The following is a 14,291-nucleotide window of genomic DNA, read 5'->3' as shown; positions in this document are numbered from 1 at the left end:
CCCACTCCTCTCTCTCTCTCTCTCTCTCTCTCTCTCTCTCATCTGTTATTTATTTATTATTTACTTCTTCATGTATTTGCTTGTTTGTTTGAACAGCTGAAGATGGGTTGCCTGAAGATGGGTTGCCTGGAGATCTCGTTTGCAGACCTGGGAATCCACCTTGTTTATTTCCTCAGAGCCCAGCTCTTAGATTTCTTGATTCTGTGCATTGTTTTCTATTTTATTGATTTCTGTTCTGGTTTTTATTACTTCTTGCTGTTTTGGACTTGGTTTGGTTTTGTTTATCCAACTTTTTAATTGTGTCATTAATTCATTTATTTGTGCTCTTTCTGATAGTTCTGTTGATGTTTTATTTATCTATTTAAGTGGTTTTCGACCTTTCTAATGCTGCAACCCTTTAATATGGTTCCTCAGGTTGTGGTGACCCCAACTATAAAATGAATTTTGTTGCTACTTCATAAATGCAATGTTGGCACTATTATGAATTGTAATATAAATATCTGTGTTTTCCAATGGTCTTTGTGAGTCACAACCCACAGATTGAGAACTACTGGCCTATATGATCCAGTGATTTGAAGGAATCAAGACTTTGCCCCAAAATTCATCCCCTGAACACATAAGTAATAATTCCCCCAGCAAATACAACTCCATAGATCCTTACATTATGACACAAAGAAATGGGAAACTTTGTTTACTCATTTGCTGTATTTTTCACAAGAACATCAATGTCACAGTAAAACAGATTCAAACACACAATTACACGTATGTTAAAAGTCTACTAAGATAAGGTACACTGATGTAACAGTAACATTTACAATTCATTGGCAGTTAATTCAGTAACAAGGAAAGTAGCCACATTCTCCTGAAGGTTGTTTCTGGTTAATGCTATTTAAATATCATCCACACTGAAAACTCAAGTTCTCATTTTATAACCTCCAGGGAAAAAAAGTATGGGAACAAAGACAAGTAACAAGGGGAAAGGGAGTTAATAACTTAACACAAACTATCACGAAGTTTGTTTCTAGCGCTGACAAAGCAGGACATTTTACTAAGTAACTGACAGTGACGTAAAATTCCCACCAGGCACTTCACTTCTTCACTCACCCAACCCCAAACATAAAAGACTTCCAACTTCTGGTAATCCATTGCACATGAAGGTAAGGACATACGAGAAAGAACAACAGCATAAACAACAGAGTTGGTTTGTTTTTCAAGTCAAGCTGGCCAAAAGTCCCTAGTTCAAGTCCTAAACTTGCTCTTTAGTTAATGGGTGTGACTTTGAACCAGTCATTCAACCACGAAATTCCTCTTCTTCCTGGCTCAGTGGTGTAAGTCATCTGTCCCAAAACACTGGAATGTCAGTTTCTTTTTGAATACAGTAAATATTAACAGGACTTATGTCACAGCATCAAATGGAGGAACCCATGAGATTTGTATATATAAAGCTCTGGTACAATGACTGATCATGGTACATGCTTAATTGTAAGTTATTGGCACTAACTAGCAGCGATCAAACCTGAAAACAGTTTGAAAACTTTTCAAACATCGATATGTAAAGCTGTTACCCACCAAATAGAAATTGCTCAAGTATGCATATATTTATTCCACAGATATCTAATAGTTTCTATATCGGGATTTGCTAATGCAGTAAATGAATCCTGAATTGTGGAAACAGACCTAATCTACTACAAGGCATTCAGCAGACTCCAAGCTTTTCTACTTCAAAACAGGCCTTAAGCACGGGGCCGACTGGCTGCCCAGTCTCCCCTTCAAGCGACCCCGGGCTGTCAGGGAATCAATCCCACTCCTCCTTGCACAAGGGGAGGACAGAGACAGCCTCGGGAAGGGGGGCGGGGAGCGGGGGCGGGGTTGGGGGGGAGAACTCGCATCCCTGGGCCTAGTCATCCAGATCCACCTCAAGCACGATGGACCCTGGCAGCTGATTGATATCTAGGGGCTCAGGGGGCGAATCCCTAATAAAACTGCAGGGATCAGGGAGCCTCTGACAGTCCGCGCTGCGGCTTTCAGCCTGATGCTGAGCAGACCAGGCAGTGATGCTTCCAACCCGGAGAGTGTCCCCGGTGGCTTCAATGAAGGAACACTCTGAGGCAGGAGAGGTGGGCCTGGAGCCGATCACTGGCAGGGACTGCTCTGGGGTCTGGCAGTAGCCAGCATCCAGTGGCTGCAGCAGCAAGCCACCTCCCCCAACAGGTCCTCCGCCGCCGCCGCCGCCGCCGCCGCAGCGCGGCTGGCTGCAGTAGGTGTAGTCGGGAGGCTCGTCGTCCTTCCAGTTGCACACGAGGTCGGGGGCCAAGGGATGCTCGTTCTGCGGCGGCATCCCCTGGAAGAGCTGTACGGCGGCCGGCGGCCCCAGAAAGCGCAATGGCCCCATGCTGGCCACGAAGAGGCTTCGGCCCTGCTGCTCCCAGGCGGCGGCGGCGGCCAGCCCCAGCTCCTTACAACGGGTGGCGGGCGACGAGGCCGAGGAGGCGGCCGCGGCTGCGGCCGACGACAGCAGGAAGCGGCGGGCCGCCGCGGCGCAATCTTCGGCCGCCAAGGCCGCGTAGCGGGGCTCTAGGTGCTGCAAGGGGGCGGTGGCGTAGGCCCCGTCCCGCGGCAGCGGCGGCGACAGCGGCGGCTCCTCCTCTGGGCCGCCGGGGGCGGGCCCGCTGGGGCTGTGCACGATGAAGCACAGCATGCAGGGCCCGCGGAAGAAGCAGTCCCGGTTGCGGGCCGCCGCCTCGGGCTGTGGGGACGACTTGCTAGCCGTCCGGCCCGGCAGTCGGATGAGAGGGCGTCGGCGGCGACACCAGCTGCAGCAACGAGGCTTCTTCTGGCTCGCACGGTTCCGAGGTTCCTTCGAGAGAAGGTGGCCCATAAAGACGGCCCTAGGAGGGCTAGCCCGAGAGACTGGGAGGGAGGCCCGAGAGGCAGGCTCCGATGGCCGGACAGGCCGCTGGCTGACTGGGCCTCTGCCCGCCGCGAGCTGCTCCGCGTTGCGCACCTGGCACCCTCGACGACCTGGTGGGCGTCAGCCGCGGGCTACCTAGGCGGCCAGATGCGGGCTACATACTTTGGGCCCGGAAGCCTGGAGAAAGATGGGCTCGAGCTGTGAGGACTCGAGGGAGGAAGCGTGTCGGGTCTCGCAAGGCCTCTCGCTTCGGTCAGTCTGCGCGGTGGTGGGGGCAATGGCAGTCTTGCTCAGACCACTTTATCTGCTGCAGCTCCGCCAACGGCGCGCGTGTGCCTGCGACACAACAGGAGCCGCAGGAGCACACCACCCACTCCAAGAGGGGGCGGAGCCGGCCTTGGGGGCGCGCCGGAGGGGGGGTGAAGGAGGGAGGGTGGGGGGGGGGGGGGGGGGGGGGGGGCAGAGAGATGGCTCACCTGGTTGGGTTGCCAGCCTGACAAAAGGCTAGCTACTGGCCCAGACCCCCTGCTCAGAGGTTCTTTAGGGGTCTGAAGCCCATGCCTCTCCTGAGGTGGGCCTTTTTTTCTCTCTTTTTCTTTTAATGTAGGAACTTAGAGCTATCATTTTTCCTCCTAGGGCTACTTTCACAATGTGTCTCAGAGGTTTCATGTTGTGTTTTCCTCTAGTTCCCAGAAATGGTCTGCTTCTTTTTTGATTTCTTCTTTGACCCATTCATCATTCAATACTGTGTTGTTGAGTCTCCATGAGTTTGTGTATTTACTGGAGATTTGTCTGCTGTCAGTTTTAAGTTGTGGTGCATCAGATAGGATGCTCAGCGTCGTTTTAATCTTCCTGAAATTAGAGGTTTCTTTTGTATCCCAGGATGTGGTCTGTTTTTGGAAACCCATCCTTTTGCTGCTGAGAAGAACGTGTGTCCTTTGGTGTTTGTGTAGAATATTCTGTAGTCCATTTGATGGATGATACCATCTAATTCTCATGATTCTCTGTCTACTGTCTGTCCAGGTGACTTGTCTATTGGAGAAACTAGGGCATTGAAGTCACATAGAATTAACAGGTTGGTACTAGTGTGTGTCACTGGTACATTTTTAAATGAAATTGGATGCGCCAGTGTTTGGTACATATATGTTTAGGATAGTAATGTCTTCTCGCTTAATTGTTCTCTTGGTAAGACTTAAGTGTCCTTCTTTATCTCTTCACATTAACTTTACTTGGAAGTCTATTCTGACATATATTGTAACAGCAATGCCAGTTGCTCCTTTGTCCCTATCTCATTTGACTCGAGTACCTTCATCCATCCTTTTACTCTAAGGCAGTGTCTGGTGTCTATCTTTAAAACGTAAGAAGTGTTTCTTGTAGGCAACAGGTAGATGGATTTTGTTCCTTGATCCATTAAGCCAGCATGTTGTTTAATTGGAGAATCGAGGTCATTGGTATTTAAAGTTAATATTTAAAAGTCTATGCTGACTGGAGCCATTATGTTGTTGATTTTTGGTGGTATTATGTTCTTGGTACTTTGTGCTTTTGTGATGATGGCTTTGTATTTCTTTCAAGTCTCTTAGCTACGCTCATTTCTTTCTGCAGCCTGAAATACAGCTTCCTGTATTTTGTTTAGGTATTGTTTGTGAGATATAAAATTTTAGGCTGTTTATAGCACAGGAAATTTTTCTTTCTTTCAGCTAAGGCAGATAGTTTCACTGGGCAAATTAGTGTAGGTTGTCATTGTGTGGACTTTTTAGCATCCATACTGCATTGTTCCAAGATCTTCCGGCTTTCTAAGTTTTCACTGAGAAATCGTTTGTTATTCTAATACGTTTTCCCTTTTTGTGACTTGCTACCTTTCTTTTGCAGCTTTCAATACACTTTCTTTGTTCTGTATACCTAATGTCATAACTAGCATGTGTTGTGAGTATTTCTGGTCTGGTCTATCTGGTGTTCAGTGTGCTTCTTCTATTTGTATGGGTGTGTCTTTACTTAGTTTGGGAACTTGTTATGTGACGCAGATGGGATTGAAAGAGGGGGCCACGTTCCAGACCCAGCAAACAGAACTGAAAAGCTTTGGCCACATGGTTCTAGCTTTAGAGTCAAGGATACAAGAAAGGAGTTATGGACTCGCCCTCTCTGACAAAGGAAAGCCACTGACGCCAGGCTTGTCTCAGTGGTGTCCCTGCATGGAAGCCCTGATGAGCCATTGCATGACACTGTGAAGGTAAAACCTGGATTGTGTTGGAAACCCCAAGGTGTTAGAGATGTCAGAGTCATGGGATACGTGCCAAGGAGAGCTGCAGACTGGGTGTGGAATCAGCCCAAGAGAGAGAAGTGTGTTGCAGTCAACAAACTGAAAGGAGTTGGAGGTCTGAAGAGTGCTTTGACATCAGACATGGAGATGCAGAATTTGGAATTTGCCCTGCTGCTTTTTGGTCTTGCTTTGGTCCAGTGTTTCCTCACTCTGCTCCCTTTCCTCCCTTTTAGAATAGTAGACTGGGATCCCTACGTGAAGAAGAGGGGCAGAAGGAAGGCCGAAAGACAGACGTGAGACATGTGCTCCTGTGGTAAGTCGTTAGAGGTAGGAAAGTTGTAGTTATGGGTCCAGTGCACCTCTCTGGAAAGGTTGCAGGGATGGGTGGATTTGGCAGTAAGTCTAATGTCTCTGGCTAGAGAAGAAACCACATGTGCTTGGGAGTATAGGTCCAGTGGGTGGGAGTAGATAAAGTTGGCAGCGTAACTATAGGCTTTGGCAATGTATGGAGAATGGAGGGGCTCAGTTGGGGCAAAGGCAGGGGCAGATGGAGTTAACAGCACAAATTTCAGCTCTGTTCTTGAAGGGGAACAGTAGCACATGCACAGGACACATCTGTCAAGATCTTTAATGAACTGTCATATTTCCTATGCAGGTGGTCATGTCACTTTAAAAAAAAGTTCTAGTTCCTTTTATGTATATGAATAATTTACCTGCATGTATGTATGTGTACCATATGTGTGCAGAGCCAGCAGAGTCGAGAAGAGGAAATCACAACGTTAGAAGTAGAGTTAAACACCAGATGAGCTGCCATGTAAGTTCTGGAAACCAAATCTGGGTCCTTTGTAAGAGCAGTGTGTACCCTTAACCACAGAACCACCCCTCTATCCACTGATTTTGTCACTTTTTTTTTTGATCTTGTCACTTTTAACTGTAGTATTATTTTTGTAGTCCTAGGGATCTGTCCCAGGATCTGGCCCATGGTAAGAAAGGGAGTCACAAATACAGGAGTCTGACACCGTGAAAAGAGGTATGTTGCTGCTGTTTTATATATTTTGTTGTGACATATATACATACATATATATGTATATACATACATACATACATGTTTTAATCATGGCTATATACCATCACTATGTTGTATCCCCTCCCACTCCTCCTGATCTCAGTGATTTTTGCAACTACTCTTCTTTCTATTTTCACTAGTTTGGGACTGTTTGTTTGTTTGTTTGTTTGTTTGTTTTTGTCTTGTTTTTGTCAACCCATAGCTTTAATTAAGGTTACCTAGAGGAGCATGCATGGTGGGGGTTATTTAACAGATCCCCACCTGCCCATGTACTTTCATCACCATCACTACCAAGCACCCTGCTCCCTCTCACTACTCCTGATCCCGATACTCTGGTAGAACCCAGAGTATCTTAGAATTTCACTGCTGTGAAGAGACACCATGACCAAGGCAATTTTTATAAAGGACAACATTCAGTTGGGGCTGGCTTACAGGTTCAAAGATTCAGTCCATTATCATCAAGGTGGGAACATGGCAGCATCCAGGCAGGCATGGTGCAGGGGGAGCCAAGAGTTCTACATCTTCATCTGAAGGCTTCTAGCAGAATATTCACTTCCAGGCAGCTAGGATGAGGGTCTTAAAGCCCATGCCCACAGTGACACACCTACTCCAACAGGACCACACCTAACTCCAACAGGGCCACAGTTCCTAATAGTGCTACTCCCTGGGACAAGCATATATAAAATATCACATTCCACTCCCTGACCCCCATAGGCTTGTTCTAACACATGAGTCTATGGGGGGCATACCTAGTCATAGCATAATGCAAAATACATTTAGTCCAACTTCCAAAGTACCCATAGCCTATAGCAGTCTCAACAGTGTTCAAAGTTCAAAGTTCAAAGACTCTTCTGAGATTCATCCAATCACTTAACTATAATCCCCAAAGCAAGTCAGGAAACCAGCTGGGCAAACTCCAAACTCTGCATCTCCATGGCTGATGTAAAAGTGGTCTTCAGATCTCCAGCTACTTTTTCATCTTGGTTGACTGCAACAAACTTCTTTCTCCTGGGCTGGTTCCATTCTTTATTAGCAGCTTTCCTCAGCAGACAGCCCATGGCTCTGGCATCTAGAACATCTTGGGGTCTCCAAGGCTACTTCAATGTTACAGCTTCTTGTTTCAATGTCTGGGATCCACACACGATCTTCTGGGCTCCTCTGATGGGTTGGCATCACTTCTCTAGCTCTGCCCCCTGTAGCACTCTAAACTTAGGTTGATCCACTCCACTGCTGCTGCTGTTCTTGGTGATCACCCCATGGTACTAGCATCTCCAATACACTGGGGTCTACTGCTGCAACTACGCTTCACCAATAGCCTCTCATAGGCTCTCCTCATGGTGCCAAGCCTCAACTCCTTTGCATGACCCCATCAGTCCTGGGCCATCAACTGCAACTCAGGCTGTACCTTCACCAATGGCTTTCCATGGCCTCTCACAGTGCCAAGCCTCAGCTGCTCTTCATGACCCCTTCATACCTTCAAAACCAGTACCACCTGGGTGACTCTTACACATTACCAAGTCCAGCTGCAGCACGAGGTACAACCTTGGCTATCACTGGAACACAGCTTCTTTGTGCTCTCAGAAAACACTTTCCAGAAGAGTTCGTTCACCTCAGTAGTGCTGGTCTCTTCTTAATCACCACTAATTTCTTAGCTCTAACTAACCAGCATCAATTGTCCCAGTAGTCCCTTCTATTCTTGACTATAAAGCCAGAGCTACATGGCTGAAGCTGCTGAGTTCTGCTGCTTGCTGAGACTGGAACATGTCCCCCTTGTTCTATTACATTATCACCAGCTTTCTGTTTTCCAACTCCTTCACTGCCTAAGCTTGGTTGTCCTGGAACTTCCTCTGTAGACTGACCTTGAACTCAGAGATCTGCATGACTCTGTCTCCTGGGATTAAAGGCGTGTACTACCGCACCTGGACTTTTCTTCACCTAGAACTTGCTCTATCCCAGCCTAGCCTTGAACTCAGAGATGCTTGTCTTTTTCCCCTGGGATTAAAGGTGTGTACCACCATGCCTGGATCTAAATTTAGCTGGGTAAGATCTTGCCCCAAAGTCCCATTCCCTTAATCTGGCATCTTCTAGAACATAGGATTCAGCTCTATTCTACTTCCTACCCCATTAATTGATTGCACTCTTGAACCATATATTTTGTATCTTTCCTTTCTCAACTTGCTCCTTTTCATTAAAATGCTCTTCATAAGAGAGAACTTTAGTAACCACACAACAGAATCTACACCAGGCTGTTTTGAGACTTCCTGTTTCAAGGCAATTAATCTAAATCTCTTTACTTTAGCTTCAGAGCAGACTCTTCCAATGGCAAAAAGCAGCAACATTCTTCACCAAAATACCACAAAAACAGTCTCTAGGCCAAATTCTGAAATTCTTCTCCACTGATCTGTCTTGGGTCATGTCAGCACAGTTCAAATCACTCTCAGTAACAAAGTCTTCCATATTCCTGCTAGGATGACCCATTAAGCCCCACTTAAAGCATTCCACTGCTTTCCAAATCCAAAGTCCCAAAACCCACATTCTTCCAAGCAAAAGCATGGTCAGACCTATCACAGCAATACCCCACTCCTAGTAACTTCTTTCTTAGAGTTTTACTGCAGTGAACAGACACCATGACTAAGGCAGCTCTTAAAAGGACAACATTTAATTGTGGCTGGCTTACAGGTTCAGAGGTTCAGTTCAGTATCATCAAGACAGGACCATGGCAGCATTCACGCAGGCATGGTGCAGGAGGAGATGGGAGTTCTACATCTTCATCTGAAGGCTGCTAGCAGAGTACTGGGTTCCCGGAAGCTAGGATGAGGGTCTACACACACACACACAGTGACACACCTATTCCAACAGGGCCACACCTACTCCAATAGGGCCACACCTACTCCAATAGGGCCACACCTACTCCAACAGGGCCACACCTACTCCAACAGGGCCACACCTTCTAATAGCGCCACTCCTTCTGCCAAACATATACAAACCATCACACCCAGGTAGTGTCTCTTCTATCTTCAGAATATATTTGGTCAACACACTGTTTTCATTTGTTTCCTATAGAAGCATTGCTAAGGGATTAAAACCAGAATCATGGGTACCTTAGAAGTGGCTACACCACAGAAGTCAATTTCCCTCACCTTCTGAAAGCATTAATTACCGAGAGATCCTTCTTAGGGAGGAGTGGGATTTCATAAACCCCTCTCCCTAACAACTATTAACTTTCTCCCAATTCTCAGGAATGGGAGAGAGGCTCATAAGCGTTCTACCCTCTCCGTGACAGATTTTGAAGGCCCAATCTTCTGGAGTTACTAACAGCTGCTAAGACTTCAGGCATGAAAAGGCTATGTCATGTTCTAGAGACTTGAGTCCACACCTCTCCACTCTCTCCCCTCCTGTTACATTCTTTACTTTCTTCCATGGAGTTGCCTGGCCCATAGAGGGGACATGTATGCCTCATTTATGGCTGTGAATTCCAAAATCACATATTCTCAATACTTTGGCCAGTTAAGAATCTCTGCAATAACCACTCTCAGACACTTATCTGGCAAAATCCAGTAGCAGCACTAACTTATGGGCATAAAAATGAATAATTAGAAGAAAATTTGGCCTTAAACACAAATTTGTCATTATAATGTACTAAAATACACAAAAGTAAACACCGAAATCAGTCCATGGGACCTATTCATAATTGTTTGTTGTCATTATCAATGAGTTAAGAGTTTTGATCCCAGTCATGATGTTTACTGCTACTACCATCTCCTCGTGACATTTGGCCCTTCTTGCCATCATTGGGATGCTGTATATTTGCTAATAACTAATGGACACTGTTAAACTTGCTAAACCTCAGGGATGATGGTAAAATGCACAAATAGCTTCTCACTAAAAGAATTATCCAGGCCACACCAGCTATATCCCAGAGCTTCAGAAATTCTGCATTGGAATTAGGTACATCCACATAGATACTCCGCTAACATATAGATTTATGCAAGCTATGGATGATGTAACAGAGCAGGGAACATATAAATTTCACCTTTTAACACCCCCTGTAATAGCTCTATGGATTCCTTTGTTTCTTGAAATATTTCCACTGTATTCATTATGTTCAGTCTCTCTCATTCCAAGAGACACTAAACTTGTCATTGTCAGACTACAGGGTTCTTCCCAAAGCTATTTTGCTCACCATTTGTACCTACTGGGTAAAATTGGTGAGTTGCAACCAGATTCTCTAAGAGGAGGTTCTGAGGGACAGGTCTGGTCCAGACACTCTTAAGAATGAGGGGTGAAGAGCATCTGGGCGGAGCCTCTGAAGATGAGAGGAACGAAGAGCCCAATTTACCAGGCTCTACACTTAAAACAACTCAGCATGCAGTAACTGTGCTTTGCATTTCCTAGTACCGACAGTTTCTTCAGTCCTTGGAGCCATAAGCTGAGGATATAGCTCAGCACTGGGGCTGACATTCTGGTCCAAATGATGTGTTAAAGAGGCTGAGTGAATTTGGACCTTACAAGAGCAGCCCATGCCAGCCAGTCCAGCAAGCCCAGTACCCTTTAAGGCTGGCATCCACACTCAGATTCAGTGTCTTTTCCATGTGGATGTGTACCTACTGAGAATCCTCCAGGAAACAAAATTCAGGTGTAAGCACAGATTGAATTCTGAATAACTTTGATACAGAACTTCCAAATGTCTCAGTTGGCACTTGGATCATATAAGTTGTATTCATTGTGTGTTTGGTATTTTCATAAATAGTATTTTGGGATTCCTAATGTATTCAGAACAAATCATATACATTTTAATTCCTATAGGCACACATGAAGAACATTTAAATATCCATAAATGAATTGAGCTATGGGTGGTATTCTTCCACTGTGTGTGAGTGTAATACAAAATGGTTAAGGACATATTTTCAGAACCCTGGAACACAAAGTCCATCCCACAGACCTCTGAGCATGCTACTGCAGCTGGGAAGCATTAGTCTGCCATTATTGTCATTTGCCTTGGGAGTGATCTTCAGTACTTGACATGTGTGATTGTTCTGATGGCCATTCAGTGAGTGTTAGTCCGACAGATGACATGGTAAGGGCACTTCTAGGGAGGGACAAAAATAGCCAGGTTCCAACTTCCATTCAAGGATCCCAGTTTCCCGTAAATATAAGTTTTCTTCCTGCAACAGAGGACCACTAATTCTGCTTCAAAAGTAGACTATTTTCTCTTCACATTTCATCCTCGGGACTCTATTTCCTTGATGTGTTAAGGTAGCATGCAAAATAATGGGTTTCATAATGACATATTCCCATATTCTTGGTTTTTATCAGTCCAAGTGTCAATCACTTTGTCCTACTCCCCATCCTCATTTTCCCAGTCCCCTTCTTTCTCCCTGATTGTCCCTGTTACTACTTTCCTGCCCCCTGTATACAAAGAGTTACTCTTTGTACCTCTTTAAGGACTCCACCTCCCATCTTATGATATCCTTTCTAGTTTCAAGTCCCCCCAACACAAAATTAAGCAAGAACACACATTTAAACACGGTTATTCATTTGAAGTTAACCCTGAACCATCTTTCTTTCTGCATTTGGTTTGTTTTGTTGAACACATCCATTTATCAGCACCTCTGACCACTCTCTGCATCCTCACATAGAGGTCTCTTGTCTCTTCCCTCTCCACAGTTCCATTCATCAGAGCCATAGCCATAGGAACCCACATTACCTCCGTCATCCCTAGGAGAGGTACATGGGGCATTATGGCTCCTCCATACAAATGATATGTGAAATGGGCATATGACACAGCTCACCTCATAGCATCAGCCATGGAACACTAATAAGTCTAGACCTGACTACAACCTTTATCATACGAACACAGGTTATGTGTCCCTTGTCTGTAGTGGCCCAGAACCCTAGGTCTTATTTGTACTATCTATGTCCTTCAGATATAAGCCTTAATTCTGCTATTCTGTAAGCTCTTCTGGCTTTGCTGCCATTCGGGTCTGACCTTGGACTTGGCTCTGTTAAGTATCTACTTCATCATCTATTCGTGTTCATATAAAATCCTAAATCTGTCAGTGCATCTTATTTTGCTAGAGTGGTACCTTGTCCCCTAGGCCTGTTGTATATGTTAGTCAATCTTCACTATTGGGCCATATCCCAGGCTAAGGAGAAGTATTTTTTAAAGAATTATTGTTCATTTTAATGTATATAAGTGCACTATAGCTGTCTTCAGACACACCAGAAGAGGGCACCAGATCCCATTACAGATGGTTATGAGCCACCATGTGGTTCCTGGGAATTGAACTCAGGACCTCTGGAAGAGCAGTCAGTGCTCTTAACCTCTGAGCCATCTCTCCAGCCCCCGAGAAGTATTCTTTATTGTGAGTTTTGGTGAATACTACTCACAACACTTTCCCTGTGATGACTCTACTGTCTTCCTAAACTTGTCTCTGTTTTGCTCCCTAAAGTCTGTTCTAGGGACCTAGGTCAAGGATAAAGTCACTTAGAAATGTATTCCATCATGGCATGTATAGTGGTCTACTCCTGTAAGCCTAGTACTCCAGAGGCTGGAGCACAAATATCACAATTGGGCTATCAAGTGAGTTCCAGTATTGCCTGGGACACAGGATTAGAACATGTTTCAGTAAACAAAAAGAAACAAAAAGAAAAAGATATTTATTATAGCCCAGGAGAGGCTATGATCCTGACTACTTGAAAGTTGACAGAGGGCAATTGCAAATTTGATGGCAGCCTGGGTGATTTAGTGAAAACTCATCTGAAAATGACACTGAGTGTGCATGTTAATTTTGATAGTCTGAGTATTTCAGAAAAGTCTAGGACATAGCAGTAAAAGTTCCACTTTTGGGTCTGGAGAGATGGCTCAGCGGTTAAGAGCACTGACTGCTCTTCCCGAAGTCCTGAGTTCAATTCCCAGCAACTACATGGTGGCTCACAACCATCTATGGTGGGATCTGACGCCCTCTTCTGGTGTGTCTGAATAGAGCAATGGTAAATACATAGAATGAAAGTAAATAAATAAATAAATAAATAAATAAGTTCCACTTTTCCCCATGTGTGAGGACATTTCTGAAAGTAATTGTGTTGTGGGATTTCTCGTCCAATCACCAAGTGAATCTGTTGGAGATGTCACATGGTATTGGTAGTTATGTGGGAGGCAAGAATTTTTGAGGAATTACCTCATTAAAACCATGTACTTGAGGCTGTTTCTTGCCTTGGGCCCTTCTTATATTCCTTGTTGGCCACCCTCATCCAGGATGAAGGGAGGAACAGCCTCTCCTGTATGCTGCATGTATAGAAAAAGCATCCACCAACTGAACCCACTGAAACTGGAAGTCCAGAGTAATCTTTCTACCTTTACTTCTTTCAGTATTTTGTCAGCAATGAAGCAGTAACTACTAGTCCAGTGCAGCTCAGTGGTAGAGCCCTTGCCTAGCATGCAGGAGGACCTGGCTTCAATCCCTAACATCAGACATTACAACTTACTCCCAAAAAGCTAAAATTAGAGGGTAAAAAACTAACTTTTGATCTTCATAGAAGTGAGCATCTGTCTACACTGAGCCTCAGGCTTGTTGGTAGATGAAGGTCCCATGTGTTGTCAAGCAAAGCCAGATTCTCCCACATCACAGAATTTGGATTTGTCACCTGTGTGCAGACAGGGAAGGAAGCATGTAGTAACCAAAAAAAATGAAATGAGATAGTTGTAACTAGACACATTTCTAGTGTAGCATGGCAGGTAGTAGGTAACCCTAGTGATGACTTGTATATGTGTGTGCAAGACACATGTTAACATAAACAAATAGATGCCTGCTTGACAATCCTAGGCAAGGGGAGGGTACTGTACTTCAGTACAGGGATGACTGACACATGATGCCTTAGGGAAATACAGGACACACAAACAGCAATATGCATTAGGTATATACCTTGCTGAACGGCATAATGATGGACTTATTATATTTCCAATTTTTTGAGTTATTTTCTGCATGCTTACATGGATGTGTGGTGTGGTGTGTGTGTGTGTGTGTGTGTGTGTGTGTGTGTGTGTGTGTGTGTGT

General features: G+C 45.0%; 1 pseudogene across 1 annotated transcript; it reads right to left on the bottom strand.

Moving 5' to 3' along the window:
• Positions 1-678: 678 nt before the first annotated feature.
• On the bottom strand, positions 679-3,282 carry LOC114624070 (annotated as a pseudogene). Its single transcript, XR_003711882.1, has one exon. The product of XR_003711882.1 is annotated as an F-box/LRR-repeat protein 17 pseudogene (transcript).
• Between the last annotated feature and the right edge of the window lie 11,009 nt (positions 3,283-14,291).

Source organism: Grammomys surdaster, unplaced genomic scaffold (genome assembly GCF_004785775.1).
Source record: "Grammomys surdaster isolate TR1022 unplaced genomic scaffold, NIH_TR_1.0 204, whole genome shotgun sequence".
Classification (NCBI taxonomy): domain Eukaryota; kingdom Metazoa; phylum Chordata; class Mammalia; order Rodentia; family Muridae; genus Grammomys; species Grammomys surdaster.
The sequence above is the reverse complement of the archived record's forward strand: the minus strand, read 5'-3'. Positions and strand labels throughout refer to the sequence as shown.